Source organism: Phascolarctos cinereus, unplaced genomic scaffold (genome assembly GCF_003287225.1).
Source record: "Phascolarctos cinereus isolate Bilbo 61053 unplaced genomic scaffold, phaCin_HiC Scaffold_2;HRSCAF=192, whole genome shotgun sequence".
Lineage (NCBI taxonomy): Eukaryota > Metazoa > Chordata > Mammalia > Diprotodontia > Phascolarctidae > Phascolarctos > Phascolarctos cinereus.
Genome location: NW_027555625.1, coordinates 162,339,642 through 162,347,242, shown reverse-complemented (window position 1 = coordinate 162,347,242; position 7,601 = coordinate 162,339,642).

The following is a 7,601-nucleotide window of genomic DNA, read 5'->3' as shown; positions in this document are numbered from 1 at the left end:
AGGAAAGCAGTGATGCCTTTACAGGGTTTCTAAGCAACTTCCATGTAATGCCACATTGCTGAAAGGATGGGGGCTGAGAGTTGACCTGATGTTTCAGCCTGTCCTGCTTTCTTCTATTGGCTTTTCTTAGGAGAACATCCTGGTCATCGCAGCCAGTTCTTCTAAAGTACAAAGCTTTGTCTCCTACTAAATACTTATTCTACAAGACTAAACTGGGAGCAGAGGGAGGATGGTGGACAGAAACAGAGAAAGCAGATCTCTGGCATATGGCAGCATCAAGCACTTTCTTATCAATACAGGATTTGTTTTCTCTTAAATCGTAAGAGCAGATATAGTTATTTTGCCTGAATCAGGTTGACTGCTCAATGATTCCCATCAATTGCTCAGCAACTGGACATCATCACAGTTGAAAAAATCCTGAATTGACTTGAAAACAATCAATTTGTTTGTGCTATGTAGAGCTAGCATGGAAAGAAAATGACCTGGTAATTTAAACAGTAGAATCTCAAAAAGTGGATTTGACCTACTGTATGCCACTGTCTACCGATACTGTATGCTGTGAGTGTTGTATGCGTGTGTGCCTGTGGGATTGTGGCAATGCAATATTATCTGATTACTGGGAAATTAGGTAGCTTTGCTATAATGACAAAAAAAAACAACAAAAACCACTGAATTTGTGGTCAGAAGACATGAGTTCAAATCCTGGCTCCAACATTTACCAACTGTGTGACCTTGGGCGAGTTAAATGACTACTCTGGTCTTCAGTTCTTTCATACATAGCAAAGAATCTCAGAGTTGGAAAAGACTTCAGAGGCTATATAGTCCAACCTGTAACTGAAAGTAATTGCTTTCTATAGCATAACCAACAAGTGGTTATTTAGCCCCCATTTTAAAATTCTCAAGAAGAAAAAACTAATTTCTTCCCAAACCAGACCATTCTACTTTTTGACATTTTTTCAAGCTCCCTGAAACTCAATGTTCTTAGGTATGCTCTCTGGGAGTTATGCAGAGCAAACCTAATCCTTCCTCCAGATACCTGAATGTAGCTATGACATTCCATGAAGTCTTTTCCAAGTTAAACATCCCTAGTTCCTTTAACAAATGCTTATGTAGCATAGACGTAAGGCTCCTACTCACGGTCCACTGTATGCCTTCCAACTGTCACTTAACCCTGTTTGCTTCAGTCTCCTCACCTGCAAAATGAGCTGGAGAAGGAGACAGCAAACCACTTCAGTGTCTTTGCCAAGAAAACCCCAAAGAGTTTATTAAAACATGATTAAAACAACTGAAGAACAACAACAGAGCTATACCTAGGGCAGGGTGACTGGGGCTTTGGCCATAGGCACAGATATTTAGAGGGTGTTCATAGAACTTTCTCCGTCATCTAGATACAAATGATCTTAGCACCTAGTTAGTAAGAATAGCTAAAACAGGAAGTTCCCACAAGGTCCACTTCCTTTCCATAGAGGCCACAGCCCAAGTGACCTGCCTCACTTATTCCAGCCCTACCAACAGTTTCCTACGGTCTCAGTCTCCCCATAGTTTGTTGTCCCTAGCATATTTCTTTGCCTTTCAAATGAAATTTATCTTAAAAAGTTAATTTGAGGGCAAAGAACTTGCTTCTTGTCCTGTGCATGAATGTAAAGCTTGACCAGATCACCAAATTGCTAGTTGCATTTTTGACACCAGCATTTCAGTGTCCTTCCCAAAACTCACTTTCTATAACTGAATACAATCCAGATGTGCTCTGAACAGGGAGGGGTAGAGCAGAATTGTTTTCTCCCCTTTTTTAGACACTCTATCTCTCCTAACACAAAGATGCCATTGCATTACATTTTTTTTTCCCTTCAGGGGAAGTAAGAAGCACTACTGCATCATGCTGTGGACTCATATTAAGCTTGAAGTCCCCTAATTCCTAGAATTATTTTTACACAAATTATTTCCTACCCACAACTCCTATTGATTTTTTTGTACAAATGTAGAACTTTATACTTAACCTTTTTTTAAAAAATAAATTTGTCTTGTTAGATTCATCCCATCATCCTACCCTGCAAAGACCTTTTGGGATCCTAACTCTGGTGTCCAGTTTTCTAAGTATTCCATATAGATTTTCATTCAAGGCACTGATGGGAATGTTAAATAGCACTGGATCAAGGATGAATTTCAAAGTCACATAACTAATGTAACAAAGCCCAGGGTATAACTCAGGTCTTCAGACCCCTGGTCTGGGACTCTTTCTATTCTCATACAGTTGTCCTTAGTTATTATTTGAGGATCAGTAGAAATAGAAATCCATAAATCAAACAAAGCCTAGCTACAAACTCTTGGGACACAGACAAAAGATGAGGATCCTATATTCACTCACTTTGCAAAGGGAAGAATCTCCAGACAGTTATTCCAATTTTTGTGGGGGGAAGAATCAAGTTTGGGGTCTGGAAAGGTATCTTGTGTGCATATGGTGGGCTCCCCAAGGAATTGGATCTTGACTTTATGATTGAGATGCTATATTTGTAGAGATGGGGGGCTATGGATGTCGAATGATACAAATATTGATGATTGGCCTAATTAATTTAGCAAAATGGTTTTCTTTCTCTTTTTTATTCTTTACTACAGAGACTGACGCTCTCTGTAGGGAAGCAGACATGGACATATTCAGATATGAAGGTAGGGTGAAAAATACATATCAATAAAAAAGTTGGTTTTTTTTTTTAAGTATTGAGACCTCATTCTGTGTACTTGCAATTTCCTCTGAAAGAGCAATATATTTTACTTGTGCCTTTCTTTGTGGGCCCTAATGGTTCACTCCCAAGGCCTGTGGCTCTGAGGAGTAGATATTCTTCTGTTTCTCAGTCAAAGTGAAGGGAAATGAAGAACTCACCCAGTCCTGAGAATAAGGCCCTGAGGTAAAAAGACTGAAAGCTTTGGCTGGAGTTGACTTTACAATCTAAAAACTGGGAGAAGATAAGAAAGGGCAAGGATACTTAGAACCATGGGCTTTTAAACTTCATGTGACTTTCTAAGTTGCCCTTTCCCCCTCCCCCCATTCTCTTCTCCTGGTGAAACCCTGTAGGGGGAAAAAAGTAAGAGTTAGGTTTTCTTCGAGGAAATAGCAAAGTACAGGAAGAAGTGGGCCCTTATGTCCCCTTCCCCAGTTGAAAGAAAGGGCAATCTCATTTGAAGAGGAAGGAGGGAAAAGGAAGAGGAAGTTGGCTACAGGCTGGCTTTGCGGCAGTCATGGTAGGAGGGCCCCATGTGGCATCCCAAGGGTTGGATGATTTTGACAACTATTCCCCCAATTCTGGCTCCTTGGTTTTGTTTTTGTTTTTTGTTTGTTTCCTTCTTCATCTTGCTAGAGTTCTTTAATTAATGCATGGTAAATACAGCTCATGACTTAAAATGATTCCCCAAAGTTATTCCTTTTCTCCTAGCCTTGGCATTTTCTTTGATTCTTCTCTCCCTAATCTCTCATATCCAAATAGTTATTAAATCCTGTCTATTCTCCGGGCAGCTAGGTAGCGCAGCGGATAGAGCACTGGACCTGAAGTCAGGAAGACTCATCTTCCTAAGTTTAAATCTGGCTGTGTGACCCTGAGCAAGCCACTTAACTCTGCCTCAGTTTCTTCATCTGTAAAATGAGCTGGAGAAGGAAATGGCAAACCACTACAGTATCTTTGCCAAGAAAACCCCAAATGGAGTCACAAAGGGTCAGACGTGACTAAAATGATTGAACAACAAACAACCTATCACTCCTCTGTAACAGTTTTCAAATCTACCCCCTTCTTTTTATCCCCACTGCCACTGCCCTAGTATAGATGTTCATTACCACTTGCTTGTGACAGTGACAGGAGTCGCTGAAATAATTTCCTAACATCCTTCTTCTTCCATTCTCCGATATAACAGCCTTTAAAAGAGCTGCTAAAATAATCTCTCTTAAGTATAAATCAGAGCATGATTCCTCTGCTCGAAAATGATCAGTGGCTCCCTATTCCTTCTAGAGTCAAGTTAAAATTTTTTTCTGACATTCAAGATCCTCCATAATCTGGCAAGATCTTACCTTTACATTCTTACTTCATGTTACTTCTCATAGTACTCTACGCTCTAATCAAAGGGAATTATACTCTAACTCCATCCCATCACACCCTGTAATGTCCAGCTTCTATGCCTTTGCTCAGGTTGAACTTAAAACCTGGAATATCTTTATGGAAAAACAGAATTAAAGAGCTGGAAGAGACCTCAATAACTATCCAGTCAATCAATTAATCAAGAAGCATTTATCAAGTATGTATTTTATGCTAGACTCTAGGGATATAAAGACACAAATTTAAGAATCCCTAACTTCAAAGAGCTTATATTCTATGGGGAGAAACAATATAGACATGTATAAGTAAATACAAAATATACACGAGTATATTCCAAGTACTGGGGGAGTGCTTTTAGCTGAGGGAATCAGGAAAAGACTCATGCAGTAGGTGGTACTTGAGGTGAGCTTCCAAGGGATCTAGGAAGAGGCTTTATGTCTATGCTTTAGGAATATCACTTTGGCAGCCATGTGGAGGAATGATCAGAAAGAGGAGAGACAGAGAGACCAATTGAAGGACTATTGCAAGAGTTCAGAAGAGGCGTGATGAGGGCCTGAATTAGAGTAGTAGCCATGTGACCAGAAAAGAGACTGATAGGAGAGATATCACAGAGGTGCAATCAACAAGACTGGGCAAATGAATGAATTAGTGGGATAGAAGATGAAAAGCAGATGACTCTAAGGCTGTGAAGCTAGATGGTAAAACTGGACAAGTAGTTGTCCAGCCTGCATTTGAATAACTTCAATGAGTTAGAGTCAGGGGTATGATGGCAAATGTTTGTTTAAATTTGTTTAAAATGTTTAAATGGAGCTCTTCAAAAATAATGTATATATGACACACTTTTTGTGCTTATTCTTTTTTCCCCAATTTTTTTTAACATTTTAATTTAAAGTTTTGAGTTCCAAATTCTATCCCTCCCTCCCCTTCCCCCTTCCAAGATGGTAAGCAATCAGATATAGGTTATACATGTAGAATGTTTCCATATTAGTCATTTTGTACAAGAAGACTCGAAAAAAAGAAAAAAAAATGAAAGAAAAAAGTGAAAAATAGTATGTTTCAGTTTGCAATCAATTAACATCAGTTCTTTCTCTGGAGACAGATAGTATACTTGATCATTAGTCCTTTGGGATTATCTTGGATCATTGTGTTGCTAAGAATAGCTAATTCATTCACAATTCTTCATTGAACAATATTGCTATTATTGTATTCAACATTCGCCTGGTTCTCTGTGCCTCACTATGCATCAGTTCATGTAAATCTTTTCAGGTTTTTTTTTCTGAAATCATCCTGCTAGTCATTTCTTATACCGCAATCATGTACCATAGCTTGTTTACCTGTTCTCCAATTCATAGGCTTCCCTTTGATTTCCAATTTTTAGCTAACACAAAAAGAGATGCTATAAATATTTTTGTACAAATAGGTCCCTTTCTGTTTTTTTAGATGTCTTCAGGATATAGGCCTAGCAGTGGTATTTTTGGATCAAAGGGTATGTACGGTTTTGTAGCCCTTTGGGTATAGTTCCAAATTGCTCTCCAGAATGGTTGGATCAGTTCACAGCTTCAGCATTAGTGTCCCAGTTTTCCCTTCCAGCATTCAACATTTTCTTTTTTTGTGTATGACATACTTTTAAGTGTTATCTGCATTATTTATTTTCCCATCACTTTAAGTATAGACAATCACAATACATATATATGTATGTACACATGTATACACATGCACACATATATATACAGATATGTACATACACATTTATAGGTATGTGTGTGCATATATATATATATGTATGTATGTATGTATATGTATATATGTATCAAACCATGATCTGTAGTGTTTGCCAATTTCCCAGATGTAAAATGCTTGCACCAAAACTTTAACAAACTGTTCTTTAGAGCTGGCATGAGCTGGTTTTCAGCACATTTCTGGTGAGAGTCCACTGCTTATCAATGTATACCATTCCAATTGGGGAGAGCTCTAATAATTAGGAAGTTTTCTCTTATTTCAAGTCTAAATTTATCTCTGTTCAACTTCTACTCATTGTTTCTCATTCTGCCCTCTAAGGCCAAACATAAGTCTCATCTCTACTCCCCATGACACCTCAGCCATCCTGTACTCCCTGAGTCTTTTTCTGGCTAAACATCCTCAGCTCCTTTAACTGACCTTCAGATTGTGTGAACTTGAGGTTCTTCAATGTCCTAGTTGCCTTCCTCTGGGCATTAGATAAATCATCATTAGATTCAACTCAATGTTGTATCCTATGAAGATCTTTTTGGGTCTTGATTATCCCCTAATATGTCAGCTATTTTCCCCAACTTTGTGTCATTTCCAGATCTGAGGAATATGAATTCCATCGAGGTCTTTTTCAAAACCTTCTCTTTCTATTTTTAGCTGTCGAGTTTCTTTAAACTCCAATTTAAATGTCACCTCCCACACAAAGTCTTTCCTCTTTCCTATAGTTGGTAACAATTTTACCCATCCAACTTGAACTAGCAAGTGCTGTTACCACTTTTCTCACAACTATCCTGAAGTTCTATCATCTCCATGGGAGCAGCTAACACGCCTTAGCTAGACTTCGATATTCCCAATAGCACCCAGCACACAGAAGCTTGATAAGTGTTTGTTGACTGGATTGAAAAGTATGTGGCCCAACATTTTCTATCTAGAATAGGGCAGAAATAGATTAAATGGGTGGAAGTACAGGAGGCAGATTTTGGTTCGTTATGTGAAAAAAAAAATGTCCTAATGACTAAAGTGAGAGTAACAGGAATATTGTAATACTAACCAACTATGAAAGGCTTAGCGACTCTGAGCAGTACAATGACCCAAAATAATTCTGAAAGACCCATGATGAAAAATGCTGTCTACCTCCAGAGAAGGAACTGATGAAGTCTGAGTGCAGATTGAAGTATATTTTTTCACTTTCTTTATGCTTCTTGCTTTTTTTTTTGTAACATGGCTAATATGGAAATATTTTGCATGACTTCACATGCATAATTGATATTACTCTCTTTCTCAAGGGGTGGGTTAAAGGGAGAGAATTTGGGACTCAAAAAATTTTCTTTTTGGTGAGACAATGGGGTTAAGTGACTTGCCCAGAGTCACACAGCTAGTGAGTGTTATGTGTCTGAGGCCGGATTTGAACTCAGGTCCTCCTGACTCCAGGGCCGATGCTCTATCCACTATGTCACCTACCAGTCCCCCAAAATTTTTAAGTGAAAATTAAAAATAAACAAATAACAACTTTACAAAAAAACCTACAATAAGAGACAGCATGGTATAATGGATAGAAAGCTACTCTGGGAGTCAAGAAGAGCTGCCTCCATGCTGGCCTATTGGTGCCCATGGCAACTCTCTAAAACTTCAAGTTTCAGACCTTTGCATTGGTAGAAGTTTCTTCATCAAAACTTCCCAATGGCCCTTAATTCACAGATCAGATTTTAAGGAGAAAAAAGGAAAAGAAAGCTTCCTAAAAAGGAATGGTGTCCAAAAGTACAATAGATGACCTTCCAATTCAAGTTCACAAGT